At 42.0% G+C, this 16,761-nt stretch overlaps 1 protein-coding gene across 13 annotated transcripts in view; it reads right to left on the reverse strand.

Annotated features, from left to right (window-relative positions):
- TANC1 (tetratricopeptide repeat, ankyrin repeat and coiled-coil containing 1) overlaps positions 1-16,761 on the reverse strand; it is a 230,094-nt gene that overhangs the window by 105,570 nt on the left and 107,763 nt on the right. For 2 of the 13 annotated variants that reach the window (XM_073883738.1, XM_073883754.1), the window contains exon 1: positions 2,362-2,517. The exons of the other annotated variants lie outside the window; for them this stretch is intronic. The gene's annotated coding sequence lies outside the window, so the exon portion shown is untranslated. Of the gene's footprint in view, positions 1-2,361; positions 2,518-16,761 lie in introns of those variants that run through there. 13 annotated transcript variants of the gene reach the window in all.

The following is a 16,761-nucleotide window of genomic DNA, read 5'->3' on the forward strand; positions in this document are numbered from 1 at the left end:
CCTCCCGTGCTCTCTATCTCTCATTCTCTCTCTATCAAATAAATAAATAAAAAATCTAAAAAAAAAAAATCTTTTAAAATAAGATAAAATCAAAAGTTTATGTAAAAAAAAGTCCATTCAAGGCTCAAATGGTAACTGATACCTTCACATATAGGACAATGCCTTTATCTTCTGTATTCAGGAATTCAGGCTGTGTTCCTGACAGTCCTCTGACACCCACCACAGAAGAGGGCTGTTACAGGATGAATGGTGTTCCCCCAAATTTCATAGGTTGAAGGCCTAACTCCCAATATCTCCGAATGTGACTGTATTTGGAGACCAGGCTTTTAAAGAGGTAATTAAGTTAAAATGAGGCCACTGCCGTAGGCCCTACTCCCATTGGAGCTGTATGCTTATAGGAGGGAGTATGGACACACAGACACACACCAAGGATGCACAGGCACAGAGGAAAGACCATGTGAGGACTCAGTGAGGAGGAGGCCATCTGTAAACCAAGGAGAGGGGCCAGAGGAAGAAGTAAAGCCGCAAGCACTCTCATCCTGGACTTCAAGCCTCGAGAACTGTGAGAAAATACATTTTTGTTGTTTAAGCCACCCACTGTGTGGTACTTTGTTATGGCAACCCTAGCAAACTATACAAGGGGGAGGCAAAAAAAAAAAAAAACCTGCATCCCTGAAGGTCATGGGAATGAAAAGCTTGATGGCTTCCATGCCACCTGTACCTGCGGGGAGGGATCTGACCGAATGCTCCTATCCTGGGCAGCAGTGAGGTGAAACCGAACTGTCCAGGGCTTTGGAGTGAGGCTGACGTAAGTTCAAATCCCAGCCAGTTGGGAACCAGCTGTGTAGGCTTTAGGCAAATCATCCACTCTTGGGTCTCTCCATCGACTGCAAATGGAGTTAGTAACTACACCTCAGGGTTAAATACAGAGTGGTTAAGTACTAAATAAATACTAAATTCCCATCCCCCCCTTTCCTTTAAGCTGGCAAACTATGCAATCTGACCCACTGCATGTTTTTATAAATAAAATGTGAGTGCCACATAGCCATGACCATCCATTTATGGACTGTGGCTGATCTGTGCTACAACCAGAAGGCTGAGTGGTTACAACACAGACTGTATGGCCCTCAAAGCCTGAAATAAATATTTACCATCTGGCCTCTGACGGAAGAAATTTGTCAATTCTACTGTCATCAATTACCCATTTCCAAAAGCGAACACTTTTTATCCTTTATTGTACTTGAACTTCCCAGCCTCTGCCACAGATGCCATGTCTTGAAACCCCTCCTCCTCCCTTGAGCACTCCGAGCCCAGGCTCTGCACGTGCAGTTCCCCAGTGCTCTTCATGAACAAGGCTCTGTGAAGCACCTACGGTTCAAGACATTCAAAGTCCAACTCTCCACCCCGCCCAACCAACCAGTTTCTGTAGTCTACATTGTGGTTAATTACACAGCACCTGCGCCTCTGGCAGGACAGAACCAGCAGGACTCGAAATCCCAGGACCAGGGTTGAAATTCCAACTGTCAGAGCCTTACTTAAATTACAAGAATGATGATCACCTTGGAGACACTTCCTAATAATTACATAGCAGGGAAGGGTAAAGCCACTAGGGCTACAACAATTTTTCCGAATCTAGACCCACCTAGAAAACCAAGCTAGAGCCCTCGGCAAGATTCCCAACTGGTTTGCAAAGGAGGAGTGAAGCGTGTGCAGAGATGTGGATCCCTCAGCTGTCTGGACGCCTGCGCAGCCAGGCAGTGCCCCAAGGGACGGTCAATTTATCCCAACTGCTGAACAAATCTCTCCCGTGTGCCACGGTATATGATAAGAGATAACAAGGTCTGGCCAGAGCCATTCTGCACTTGTCTTCCTTCCCTCATTCTCACATACAAACAGGTCACCACAACCTATAGATTCTTTTCCCTACAACTCTCTCAGACTCCCACCTCCCTCCATTCTCCTGACCCTGCAGAGGTTTTGGTTACTATACTTCGTCTGAATCATTACAAAAGAGTCCCAACCAGCTGCCCCAACTCCAAGATGGCCTGAATAGTTATTGTCCTAAAACCCCTATCTATTTATTCCTTCTCTCTACTTAAAAAAATGATCAAAGGACACCACTGCCAAATGCCTAAAATCGCTCCTGGTTCCCACCGAAGTTCCACGCTCTTCTCGAACACTGCCGGCTGCCCCACTATGCTTTTGTGAGCTAGCTCCAGCCAGGGCAGCCCAGTCCCTCACATTCCTTCATGCTCTCCAGACTTCACACAATAGTCTTCCTGCCCACCCAACCCATTAGCCATAACCCCAAATTCACATGTTCAGAGCACCTTCTACCGTCACATGCACTTGGCACCTTACCAGCGGCCCCCAGAGATTCTCGCTCTTTTCCGTGACATCACAACTCTGTAGACAGCTCGAAGTCTCACAAGTCATCACTTCTCTCACTAATCTGGGAGGTCCCCAAAGCTGAGGGCCAAGTGTTTACTTGCCTTTCTACCTACCTCACCTCTACCCCACAGCCCAACATACAGCTAATGCTCAACAAGCCTGAGTAAGACAAATGTTTATGCAACCTCATGAAATCACCGAGTGAAAGACAAACGGAAGTAACTCAGGGTGCCTCTGAGGACATTCGAAAAAATAAAGGTCACCACCAACTCTTGCCAACTCAGCTGCCAGCCAGTCCAGAAAAGCTAGGGGAAGCAAGAGCTCCTGAGAGCACTAGTATCACAAAGAGGGACTATTTTTAAAGGCCAAAGGGCACACAAACTAAGAATTTCCAGTCTGAAAGGAAGAAAGAGGGAAACTAAACCACAAAAATAATAAGAGTATCCAAAAGCAAATTAAAATGATTCTCTTGAGCAGTCTGCTAGACTCTTGAGCAGTCTTTCTCATTTCAGGGAAAACATATTAGACTCAGTAAGTTTTCTTTCTTTCCTTCCACTGTATCATTAAGAAATCTACCAGCAACAGTGAAAAAGTCAAGATGACTCACAGGTATGAAGCTACAGTAAGATTTTTTTTTCCTGCCCTAAAAAGACCTGTTATTCCTCAACTGCTTATTAAGACACCACAAACTTAAAAAATATGCAGTAAAACCTAATGTCGAATAAATATCACATCTTCAGAAATGGTCTAATGTGTGCCTCCCTGACCTGGCCTGCTGACAGCATTTCTTCCTGAGAGTCTTACAGGGCCCAGGTGGCCATTCTGAGGGATCTTTCGTACTAGGCAGAATTAGTCCCCCCTCAAGACAGCGTAGAGATGCTGGGTGATTTCCCTACCCTCACCCCAAAACCTCTGGTATCAATCAGTTTGCTTCCTTGTGAACCGCTTCTCACACTCCAAATCTTGGTTACTTGCATTCTCACTGTTTGATCTTTACCACTTTCAATAAGAACTATAATAGGACCATGAATAAAGAAACAAGGCACTTGGCTGGGAGCAACACCTACTAGAGGAAATGAAAAGGAAGGAAAGATCTGACAAGACCTGTCACACAAGCTGTGGATGGGTCACCTCCTCTGCAAAGCCACACCCAGAACTCACAGACCCAAATCCAGGTATCAACAGCAAGATGTGAGGGGTCCCTGCACCGAGACAGGCGTGCCCTCCCCGCTGCCCAGGTTAGACAAACAAACTCAAGTCAGAAGAGGAGGAAGTATGAAAAACCAACAAATGGAAAAAGGCGCAAGTTATCCGATCTCAGAAGTTAGGGGGCAACAGCACTTCCTGAGTGTGTTTTAGTAGCCAGGCACTTTACCAACATCCCCGCTATCTTCTCAAAGAACCCTGAGGAAACCAAGATTCAGAGAGCTTGTCAAGTCACTTCCAGGCACACAGAGCTGCTAAGAACAGGGACTTTGGATGTGAACCCCAGGTTTATCCAGAAACTTCCCACAGCACTACATGGCTTAGATAGACTTTCCCCAAGCAAGGGAAAAGATGTGTACAGTTCACCTTATGTAATGCAGACAAGCTCTGCTTAAATCTCACCACCACCTCTAAACAAAACAAAACAAAAACCATGCACTGAGAATCCTTTATACACATATACTAAAATTTTAACATATGTATGAGTGCATATACACATTCATTCAAGTCTTAGAGAACACACATCTGGCTCTAATAAGAACTTGAACTGAGAAAAAAAAATGTAAATTATTTTGTGAAAGTAAACTACTCTTAATAAAGAAAATTTCTATTGAATTTTTGCTAAAGATCTCAAAGTCCACAATCATTTTTTGATTAACAAAAGAGGAGATTCCTAGCCTGTAAGCCTCACTTCAAGACCTCTAATTCCCATATCAAATATTAACACTAGACCCTAGGATGTATATAGCAGGCACATATTTTCTTTTGAGTACTGAAGACCCTCACATCCAGAGTCCTTGTGAAATATCAAAATGCCCAAGACACAAGTGTCTGTTAATACCTCCTATATTCTCAAATGACACTTCCTGTGGTGTTAAAATGGAGTTGTGACCTGGGCCCAATCACATCACCTGCATTTAACTACATGGGCTCCACAAGGTGGGGGAAAGGTTCTAGAGGTTGAGACACACACATCTACTATTCCCTTAGTCACGCTCAGCCCCTACATGCCCTCACATAATGGGATTCTGTGTGTAAGGTACACATTTCTGGTACAACACAGAACTAAGTACAAGCTACCTACTTCATCGGGCGCATCCAAATACACAACCATCTGTGTCAATGGCAGAAGAAAGATGACTGTGCCGTCCGGAGATGCTATGTCTGCATACGGTAATTTATGAGCAGTTTAAGGAATGTTCAAGAGTAACCAGACACAGAGGTTTCTGCCGTAAGTGCCAACTTTATCACTCACCTACCTGAGGAGCAACTTTGTAACTGTGCTTCTGACAAGTAAGGGTCCGCTCAACCTCCATCCAAGCTTTGCTCTCCTTGCCTGGTGAGCAAGTGTGGACTGCTGGAGCACTTACTCTCCATCAGCTTAAGCCATCACTCGCTCTTGTTTCCATACAGAGCTCACAGGAGCTTCACAATCCCATGTATCACCACTTTGCTTTATCGTCCTCCCTTTGCTTTACCCAAATGTCTCTTTTCTGCTCAGAAGTGCTTTCCTAGTAAGCCTTTGCATTTGTCTCACAGCTCACAGAGCTGGCTTCCTTTATAGGGCAGTTTTACGGACATAATTCTAATCACTTTGCACAAATCTCGAGCAAACCAAGAGAGGAATAATACAAGTAGTTAGTGGCAAAGCTGGAATCAGAACCCAGACAGTGGGTCAGTCACTGCCCTACACTGCTTTCATGTCCTGTTGCACAGAGAATAAAGCCTGCTGTCGATCAGGAAGACATATGCTTGCCAGGAAACACAGATATCGGAGGATGAAATCCCTCGGCGGGGGCGGGGGGGGGTCATCTGGCCGAGGATGGAGAATTGAGAGGACTGATACTGTGGGAATCCATTCTCGGCCACCAAGTCAGATGAAGGAAAATGAAGATGGGCGCCAAGGCAGATGGCTACATTGAAACAGCAACCCCCACAGAAGAGCTTGTGTATCAGGCCCTAAAATTCACAGTCTGCATCTCATATAAATTTCAGTTACCCTATAAAGAGAAGTGCCATTATTACCCCCATCTCCCAGATAAGGAAAGACCTATGACCTACCCAAGCACACCAAGTAGGAGGTGAATCCAGTTCCAAACTGCCCAAGACTGGGGTGGATGGAGACTTCTGCACCTATCAGTATCGCCAATATTTTAGTTAGCTAAAACCAGAGTCTCACAGGTTTCTGACTGATGGCAGGTAATACATCAGGCTTTTCAAAAAGTGAGCTCAACCTGAAAAGGCCTATAGCTATTAAAGAAATTGAATTAACAAGTAACCTTCCAAAATAGAAAGCACCAGGCCCAGATGGGTTCACTGGTGAATTCTACTAAACATTTAAGGAAGAAATCATACTAGTTCTCTACAATCTCTTCCAGAGGACATAAGTAAAAGGTATACTTCCTAACTCACTCTAACAGATTTTATGAAGACAGCATTCCTCTAACACCAAAACCAGAGACAGTACAAGGAAACTACAGACCAATAGCTCTCATAAATATGGATGCAAAAATCCTCAACAAAGTATTAGCAAATCAAATCCAAGAATGCATAAAAAGAATTATAAGGGCACCTGGGTGGTGCAGTCGGTTGAGCATCTGACTCTTGGTTTCAGCTCGGGTTGTGGTCTTGGGGTCATGGGATCAGGCCCCACATCAGGCTCTGTGCTCAGCAAGGGGTCTGCTTCAGGTTCTCTCTCCCTTTCCCTCTGCCCCTCCTGCTTGTGTGCACACACACTCTCTAAAATAAATAAATCTTTAAAAAAAAATAAATTAAAAGAATTCTGTATCACAGTCAAGTGAGATTGATTCCAGGTGTGCAAGGCTGGTTCAACATCAGAAAATTAATGTAATCCATCACATCAATAGGCTAAAGAAGCAAAATCACATGATCATATCAATAGATGCTGAAAATTCATGGCAAAATCAAATACCCATTCATGATAGAAACTCTCAGTCAACTGGGAACAGAGGGGAAATTCCTCAACTTGATAAAGAATATCTACAAAAACTCTAATATTATACTTGATGGTGGAAACAAGAAGTTTTCCCACTAAGATCAGGAACAAGGTAAGGATATTCCCTCTCACCACTTCTTTTCAACATTGCCCTGGAAGTCCTAGTAAATACAATAAGACGAGAAACGGCATATAGATTGGCAAAGAATAAAAACTGACTTCTTCCACAGATGACATGATCATCTATGTAGAAAATCCGAAATAACGGACCAAAAAGTTCCTGGAACAGGGACTATAGCAAGCTTGCAGGATACAGAATTAATAAACAAAAGCCAATTGATTTCCTATATGCCAGTAATGAGCAAGTGGAAATTGAAATTAAAAACAATACCATTTGCATTTGCATCTCAAAAAGTGAAATCCTTCAGTATAAACAAAATGTACAAAAGATCCACATGAAGAAAACTAAAAAATGCTGATGATCAGAGAACTAACCAAATGGAGAGATAGTCCATATTCACGGAAGGGAAGACTCTACATTGTCAAGACGCCAACTTTTCCAACTTAATCTATAGGTTCAGTGTAATCTCAATCAAAATCCCAGCAAGTTATTTTGTAGAGCTTAGCCAACTGATTCTAAAGTTTATATGAAAAGGCAAAACACCCGAAATAGCCAATACAACTTTGAAGGAGAAGAATGGACATTCACATGCAAGAAATTAAATCTAGACACCAATTTTACACCCTTCACAAAAATTCAAAATGGATCGCAGACCTAAATGTAAAAGGCTAAACTATAAAACCCCTAGAAGATAACATAAAAAAATCCTAATGACCCTGGCTATGTCAGTGACTGTTTAGATACAACCCCAATTCATGAAAGAAATAACTGATGAGCTGAAACTCACTAAAACCAAAAACTCTTCTGCAAAAGACAATGTCAAGAGAATGAGAAGACAAGCCACAAACTGGGAAAAAATATTTGCAAAAGATATATCTGATAAAGGACTATAATCCAAAATATACAAAGAACTCTTAAAACTCAACAAGAAAACAAACAATGTGACTTTTAAAATGTGCCAAACCTTAACAGATAGCTCACCCAGAAAAGATATAGAGGTGGAAAATAAGCTATGAAAAGATACTCTATAACATATGTCATCAGGGAACTGCAAATTAAAACAATAAGAGACCACCATACACCTATCAAAATGGCCAAAATCCAAAAAACTGACATCAAATGCAAGTGGGGATGTAGCACAACAGGAATTCTTATTCATTGCTTGTGGAAATGCAGACAGTACAGCCACTTTGAAAGGAAGTTTATCAATTTTTTATAAAACTAAACATACTCTTTTTTTTTTAATGTTTTATTTATTTATTCATGAGAGTCAGAGAGAGAGAGAGGCAGAGGCAGAGAGAGAAGCAGGATCCCCGCCTACAGGGAGCCCAATGCGGGACTCGATCCCAGGACCCTGGGATCATGACCTGAGCCAAAGGCAGACGCCATCTGAGCCACCTAGGCGCCCCAAAGCTAAACATACTCTTACCATATTAGCCAGCAATCATGCTTCTTGGTATTCACCCAAAGGTATTAAAAATTTATGTCCATACAAAACCAGCACACAACTATTTACAGAAGGTCTATTCATAACTGCCAAACCCAAAAACAACCAAGATGTCCTTCAGTAGGTGAAGGGATAACCAAACTGTGGTGCATTCAGACAATAGAATAATATTCAGCACTAAAAGGAAATAAGCTATCAACTCATGAAAAAGATATGGAAGAACCTTAAACGTGTAACTATTAAGTGAAAAAGCCCAGTATGAAAAGGCTACATACTATAGGATTCCAACTCTATGACCTTCCAGCAAAGGCAAAACTATGGAGATTATAATTACAAAGGTGAGTACTGCCAGGGGTTCAAGGTGGGATGTGTGGGACAGATGAAATGGAGCAGAGGATTTTTAGGGCAGTGAAAATACTCTGTAGAATACCATAATGATGGATACATGTCATTATATGTTTGTCTAAATTCAGAATATCTAACATCAAGGATGTAAACTTTGGACTTTCGGTGATGATGGCATGCCAATGTAGGTTCACCGATTGTGACAAATGTCTCACTGTGATGGGGGATGTCAATAACGGGGAGACTGTGTGTGTATAGGGTAGAGGTGTATGAAACATCTCCAGACACTTCACTTAATGTTGCTGTGAGCTGCTCTTTAAAAAATTCTATTAAAAAAATAGTGAGTTCATTAACTGCCACATAGGACCTTTGACCAATAAAGGAGGACTTGGTTGGTGATGGAAGGGACAAGAAAGTCACACCAAGTCACACCTCCTTGGAAGAGTTTCCTAAATCTTATTTCTTAGAATGCTTGTGCAAACAAAGGGTTCTATGCGTTAACTGTTCACTAGCTACTCTCCATAAGCCACCAGGGGCAAGGCCTACTGGTTTAACACTCCAGGCCCGGATAATGAAGATTTTCCCTGTGGTCCCAGTTTCCCCTTTGTAAGGCACTCGGGTTCTTACTGAGCTCTCCTCTAGAGATCACCATTCTGTGTTCGCGTCAGCTTCCCAACACCAGGCTCTGCACACCCTGGCCCCTCCACTTGGAACACAGCCAGCCATTCCTGCTGACACACACACACACACACAGACCTGTTTCACCACAAGCTTGAGGATTCAAGTTGGAGCATCAATCTCTCCCTCCTGCCTATTTCTACTTTACAGTAATGTCCACCTATGTCAGCTACAGGTACAATAGCTTCCATGAGCTTCTGTGACTTCTCTGAGAATCGGAAATGATCAAAAAGAAGAGATTCCCACCACTGCTCTCCCTACCCCCATCTGTTTTCTTGAGGTAAAAAGACTCATTTCTGAGCACGGCACTGGGTTTGTTCTCGCCGCCATCTGACACCACCACGGGGTGCAGCTGATGCTGCTGTAAAGTGTGACTGGGTAAAGCCTCCAGTCATCATGAACCGCAGGCAGTACGAAACATGCAGCAAAAATGCCAAGAGCCTGAGAAAGAGTGTGACAGAAGCATAGAAAAGTAGGGTTGAGGGGAGCCTGGGTGGCTCAGTCAGTTAAGCGTCTGCCTTCGGATCAGATCATGATCTTGGGGTCCTGGAATTGAGCCCGTGTTGGGCTCCCTGCTCAGCGGGGGTGGGGTCTGTTTCTCTCTCTCCCTCTTCCCCCCTTCCCTGCTTGTGCTCTTTCTCTCTTGCTCTTTCTCTCTCAAATAAAATCTTAAAAAAAAAAAAAGTTAGGGTTGAGAAGGCCCCTGACAAATCCAGCTTAAAATATACTCCCCTTTGCTCACTGCCTAATGATAGCAAAGCCCTGACAGAGCGGTAAGACCTTAATTAAAGAATCAGTTCTCTCTAGATATGGGGGAAGCTATGTTTCTAACTTTATAAATGTAAGGTACCATTACATTGAAATTGCTTATGTGTCCATTAGTATTTTCAACCAGTCACATGGGGCTGATGACTGGCAATTACTAAACTATCCATTTTAGCAGGGGCATAGGTATGTACTAGGGTAACTGAAAGAAATGATTAGATCCTATCTCCAAGGCTTCCAGGGGGAAACAAAGACAAGAACCAAAGACAAGGAGCTCACGGAAGGTCAGGGCAGAGACGTGCAATGAATATCTGTGCAGAGGGAGGAGGAAAGGAGGAAGCACAGTGCTCCAGGTGTTTGGGGCAAGAATTTATTTCTCCCACAGGGAAAAGGAGAGACACAAAGGAAGGCTGGCTGAAGCAAAAGATGTCAGCCACCCATGAAGTCAAGTCTGACAGAGGAAGTTCTGACCTTAGGCACCGGGAGGAGAATAAGGCGAAGGGAGAAGTGAAACATAGGGCTGGTTTAGAGCATAGCAGTGACTCGGTCAAAGGCCATTCAATGGGGGGAAAACTGTCTTTTCAGTAAATGGCACCAGGAGAAATGGATAGCCACACGTACAAGAATGAAGTTGGCCCCTACATGACAGCATGTATGAAAAATTAACACAGGTCTAAGTCTTTGTGACTTTGGAGTAGGCAATAGTTTCTTAGAGCATCAAAAGAACAGTGATAAAATAAAATGGACTACATCAAAGTTAAAAACTTGTGCTTGAAACAACAGTATCAAGAAAGTGAAAAGACCAACCCACAGAAAGGAAGTAAATTTGTATACTGCATAACTTGTAATTAGAATATAAAAAGAATTCTTACAACTTAATAAAACTACAAGGAGATGCCAGTTCACATGCAGTAGGATGACTGTAACAAAAAAAAAAAAAAAAAAAAAAGACTGACAACAACAAGTGTTGGCAAGAATGTGGAGAAACTGGAAATCTTGCACTCTGCTGGTGGGAATCCAAAATGTTGCAGTCACTTTGGAAAATACTTTGGCAGTGCTTCAAAATGTTAAACATACAATTATCATATGATCCAGCAATTTTATTCCTAGGTATACACCCAAGAAATGAAAAGATATATACACCCAAAAATGCACACACAAATGTTCATAATGGTATTATTCATAATAACCAAAAAGTAGAAATCCAAATGTCCATATACTGAAGAATGGATTTTTAAAGGTGGTATTAGGTAATGAAATGGAATGAAGTTCTGATACATACTACATAAAATGTGGATGAACCTAGAAAACACTGTTCTATGAAAGAAGTCAGTCACAAGAGCCCACATGTTACAGGATTCCATTTATATGAAACGCCTGGAATAGGCAATTCAGAGATAGAAAATAGATTACTATTTGCTTAGGGCTGCAGATGGTGGATTAGGGAGAGGGGGAGGGAAGTAGGGAGGAATGTGGAGTAATTGCTAATGTGAATGGGTTTTGTTTTTTTTTTTTTAAGGGAGATAAAAAGGTTCTAAAATTAGATTGTGGCAATGGTTGCACAACCCTGTGAAAATACTAAAAACGCTGAACTGTAAACTTTAAATGGGTGAATTATATGGTATGTGATACATCACAATAAAGCTGTTTTTAAAAAATGCAATGGGATAGTCAAATAAATCAATAAAATCTTTTTAAAGAAATGCAATGGGATAAATCACAATGGAAAAGTATGTAAGTTTGAACTGAAAGAACAAAAAACTTTTGTGGGTCATAAAAGACTTATAAACCTAATTAAATGGAAAATGATGATCTGGGAAAATGTTTCAGTGACATACATAACTTATGTATGTCTTAAAACAAACAACAGGAAAGCTGTGATGATTCAGTAAGAAATACATATTGCCCAAGCAGAACATGAGACAAATACCACAAAAAATTCCCCAAAGAAAAAAGTACAAATGACCAGTAAGTATATCACAATCCACTCTCAACATCAGTTTCCACCCAGTAATCCCACTTGCATAGTCTATCCAACGAAAATGAGATGCCTTCAAATATTAATATACAAGAATGTTCTTCCACTGTTCTTTAGTTGGTGGAAAACTGGGAAGCTCTTACATGTCCAGTGCTCAGGCAAATGGGCAAATGCACCACTTGTGTAATACAAAAGTACAGGAAAGACATTCAACCGAGTGTCAAAAGAGGTGGTCTTTCTGGGGGTACGAGGTAACCAAGATTTACTGTACCTTTTTTTAGTACATTTTTGTAATGTCTTTCCCTCCTTAAATATTATTTCTAAAATATAAAAACTAAAGATAATATCAGTCTATTTCCCCTCATTAAAAAAGAATATGTGATTATCTCCTATAATTCCTTACCAGTGGTTCTCAAACTTTGCTACATATTAGAATCACCTGGGAAGCTTTTTTTTTTTTTTTTTTTATCCCAATGCCCAGGCCATACCTCATAGGCATTAAATCAGAATCTCTAAAGGTAGAACTCAGGCATCAGTCTTCTTTAAAACTCTGGGGTGAGAGGTGCCTGGGTGGCTCAGTCGTTAAGTGTCTACCTTCAGCTCAGGTCATGATCCCAGGGTCCCAGGATTAAGCCCCGCATCGGGCTCCCTGTTGGGTGGGAAGCCTGCTTCTCCCTCTCCACTCCCCCTGCTTGTGTTCCCTCTCTCACTGTGTCTCTGTCAAATAAATAAATAAAATCTTTAAAAAACAAACAAACAAACAAAAACAAAAACTCTGGGGTGAGTTGGAGGCACGGACAAAGTGTATATGGGTGAACCAGGATCGCAGGTGTGGAAATAAAGGGCACTCAGAAAGGTCCGCAGGTTCAGAGTAGAGCAAAGGCATTCACACGGGCTTGATGCGTAAACACAGGGCAACAGAGAGCGTGTGTCCGGGTCACGGGTTGGGCGTGGCAGTGAGGCACAGGCAGCCGCCTACTCCGTGGAGGAAGCTATTGTATAACAAGTCTCCAAGGAGAAAACAAAGAATGTTTTCCTATTCACCGCAGCAGGAGGAACTGTCCTTGCTGAAAGAGCCCTAATTGTGGCCCTGACAACTTGGGTGAAAGCAGGGCCTAAAACTAGCCAGCGCTACAGGCAGGCTTGGGCTGGGACTATGCATTTCCTGGGTTGTTCTCCCCTCTCCGCCCCCCCCCCAAAAAGCCTCACGGATGCATGTGGGCACATGAAGCCCATGGCCTCCCTGTGTGCATGCAACCAGAACACAAAGCGCCATCATTTACAGCTCATGTGTCAACAACATACAGACAGAACAATGCAGACTGGCATCAGAGAACATGCGGGGGACAGAGCAGGGGACCTGGGCTTAGGCCAAAGCTCTACCAGTAACTTCCACACTGGGGCAAGTTCCATCCCCTTCCCTATCTGCAAAGAGGCCTGGCACGGATGGCCTGACCTGGTCTGGAGGCCTTGCCAACTCAAAAATGTCTATGATCCTGGGGCACCTGGCTGGCTCAGCTGGTGGAGTGTGTGACTCTTGATCTCGGGGTTGTGAGTTCAAGCCCCACGGTGGGTGTAGAGATTACTTAAAAATAAAATATTTAAAAAAATATATAGAAAATGTCTATGATCTTCCTCACATAACAGAGCGTGGTTGTAGCTAAAACTGGAAGCCAGCTGAGTGTTTTTCTGACCGTGAGCTTGATCTGACTCAGCTGTGATCATTCCCCTGACACAGTATCATGGAAGGAAAGAAAATGAGAATTGTCTGAGAAGTGCAGACAGAAGGGAAGTTCAAAAAGAGGAAGGTGACAGGAGGACTTCTCTCAGCCCCTTCTTACTAATTCGGACAAAGCACCGCACCAGTACTATCCATCTGAGACTGTTCCCAGAAGACGGTTAACTTCAAAAAGAAGCCTCTCAAAGAACTCGGGAGGGAATGTGAAATCAATACAGCTTTTCTGGAAAGTGACTGGGCAGTATGCATCAAGATCTTTAAAAATGCAGTCCATTTAGTTCAATAATTCCATTTCTGGGAACTTGCCACTCTTACGATATCAGATGTGCACAAAAATTACTGGACAAAAGCATTTACATCAGGAGCTCTGGAGACTGCTCGCACAATGTGAATGTACTTTACACGACTGGACTGTACATTTAAAAATAGTTAAGATGGTAAATTCTGTTACTTGTATTTTACCACAATTAAAAATTTTGAATTCATAGGCATTGAACAGCAAAAACAAAGCAAAATATCCTAGCGCATACTACAATTTTTAAACACCTGAAAAAGAACAAATACCCGACAATTGGAAACTAGTTAAAAATCAATCATGGAATATTGAAACAAAAGACATTAAATCTCAAGTCCTTCAAGCAAACTGGAAATTGTTCATGATATAATATTAAGTGAAAAAAGGCAGTGCACGTGTGGTCTCAGGTCTCGAAGGAGTAGATCAAAAAAATTTTCAAAAATAAATAAATAAAAATAAGTAAATAAAAACGCTAATTTTCTACAGGAAACACTCTTGCAGGGTGAGAGAGGGAGGGCCTGGACAGACAATTAACTTACGGTCCAAGAATCAAAGGGCAGAATGACTTCACTTCACAGCCTGTCAACTTGGAGGTTTCTCCCTTGAAGAAACAGCCAGCCAGAGGGGTTTCCAAAAGGGCTACAGCAGGAACTGGAACTGGAACCGAGCGGCAGATGTGCACCTAGCCGGCACCATCCAGTCTCTCCACACAAGCGAGGATGAAAAAAGCAGTCTCCCCCACTTTCCAACCTCTACTGCTGTACCCCATCACAGTATTTTAAAAAGCGTGCTTCCCGTTCATGCCCTGCCTTTGGAGTGTTTCATAATGGGGTTCCAAAGTGATCTGGGAAATATAATCCAAATATAAAGTAACTAATGATATTACTAATAAATAAACCACAGGAAATGGGCTTTGCTCTTCTCTGGAAGACAAAAGGATACATTACAAATATTAATGAATTCTTAATCCAAAAAAGCTCGCAACCACCACAGGACTATAATGGATACTGGCCCTTGTTTTCTTTACCAGCAAATGTAGTTTCCACCCCCCCCAAAAAAAAAATTGAAACAATACTCAAAAACTGCATCTTTAGACTAACAAGTGAAAAAAATATAACTATATGGAACAAAGTAGTAGGAGAATAAATAATATTAACTAGCAATATGAGTGGAATGTAAGAAACTCAACCATGAAAAATGCAGGGTCACATTATTGCAAGGTTAATGAAACTGTCTCTGGCCCAGAGTTCCCATGATCCACCAGCTAATCACCTATTGTATGAAAATACAAACTTTCATTAAAACAGGCTACGTGGAGGGCCTATTACAGGGGTTTATAGTTTTTGACCTTTGCTAGAATGGTTTCAGTCCCTGACAGTTTCTTGATTACATCAATTAGTGAAGAGTTTCTATCCAAACGAGTAAAACAGGTTTAGATTTTTTTTTTTAATGCACCTTCTTAAACAAAAGAGAGAAAAGAGTCTTATCATACAAATGAGAACAGAAGTCATCATGGTAATTCAGAGCTGGTTGATGACAAGATCTGAAGCCCAGCCCGGCTGGTGTGAGAGGAGCGCAGTGGAAGGGCTCAGTACCGATGGGCGCAGCATGCACACCGTATTTACTGTATCATTAGCAACAACAGTGCGAGCTTTTTAAAGAGACAGCTATTTTTAAATCCAATGCGTGTTCACAACCACATGCCAACTAATTTTACAGGCAGGTAGACACTAGGTCTCTGGACACTTTTCTAACAATACTGCTTAAACAGAAACCTGTGAGTATTAGACACTCTGGAAAAACATTGTTTATTGTCTGATGTACTCTGAGTCAGTGCCATTTTTAAGCAAGCATCTTTGCCCTTAGCTTCCCTTTTGAATTAAAATTGCCAAGATAATGAAGCCAAATTACCACTGTGAGACACTAATTTGCAGCACAAATTTGGGCAATGCACAAGCATGGCCCCATTAGAGAAGAATCTGCTTAGTGTATTTAATTTGGGCCCAAAGCATCTAATATGGAGAATATTCTCTTCAATCCATTAAAAGGCTGAATGTCGCACAACTATTCCCTTCTGTTCATAAGGCCTTGCAAAGCATTTAATAGAAATAAATTTTATTCCTCTGGAGAAAAACAAACTATATGATATTTTCTCAAAACTAAAAATATCAAATTTAGTCAGGACACAGGAGACCAGGCCTCATCAGGGGTTTCTGGCCCATGAGAGCCTGTGGCCTCTGAGACCCTTCTGGAGAGCCATATTTCCCATGTTGGTCATGCCATTCATTGCTATCTAGCATCCCACTAACACCCCACAAAATAAATTCATTGTAGCTATGAAGTGATGGACGTGTTAACCTTACTGTAATTATTCTGCAATATATACCTGCATAGATAAAATCACTATGTTGTATACCTTAAACTTACATGGTATAGTCAAGTGTATCTCAATAGAGCTGGAAAAATCAAATTAAAAAAAATTAAGAAGAAGATTCAAGTCCCACTAAAACAAACTTCTGTTAGTAATAAAATTCCCTCTGAAATACATATTCCCTAGTCTCTTAGGTATTCTCACCAGGCCTAAGGCCCAAGCAGCATCAACTCTTTGCAGCAGCATAGACTACAGCAAGGCAAATTCTACCAAAGGTCGTATCTCTGCACTTAGCACTCACGTTACCCTCAACCGAGGTCCCTTAAGAATCCAGAGAGGGGGCGCCTGGGTGGCTCAATCAGTTAAGCACCTGCTTTTGGCTCAGGTCATGATCCCAGGGGTTAAAAGTCTGCCTTCAGCTCAGATCATGATCTCAGGGTCCTGGGATCGAGCCTGCTTCTCCATCTCCC

The sequence above is a fragment of the Callorhinus ursinus genome, unplaced genomic scaffold, assembly GCF_003265705.2.
Source record: "Callorhinus ursinus isolate GAN/ISIS: 27379988/994484 unplaced genomic scaffold, GSC_fseal_2.0 scaffold2, whole genome shotgun sequence".
NCBI classification, from domain to species: Eukaryota; Metazoa; Chordata; class Mammalia; order Carnivora; family Otariidae; genus Callorhinus; species Callorhinus ursinus.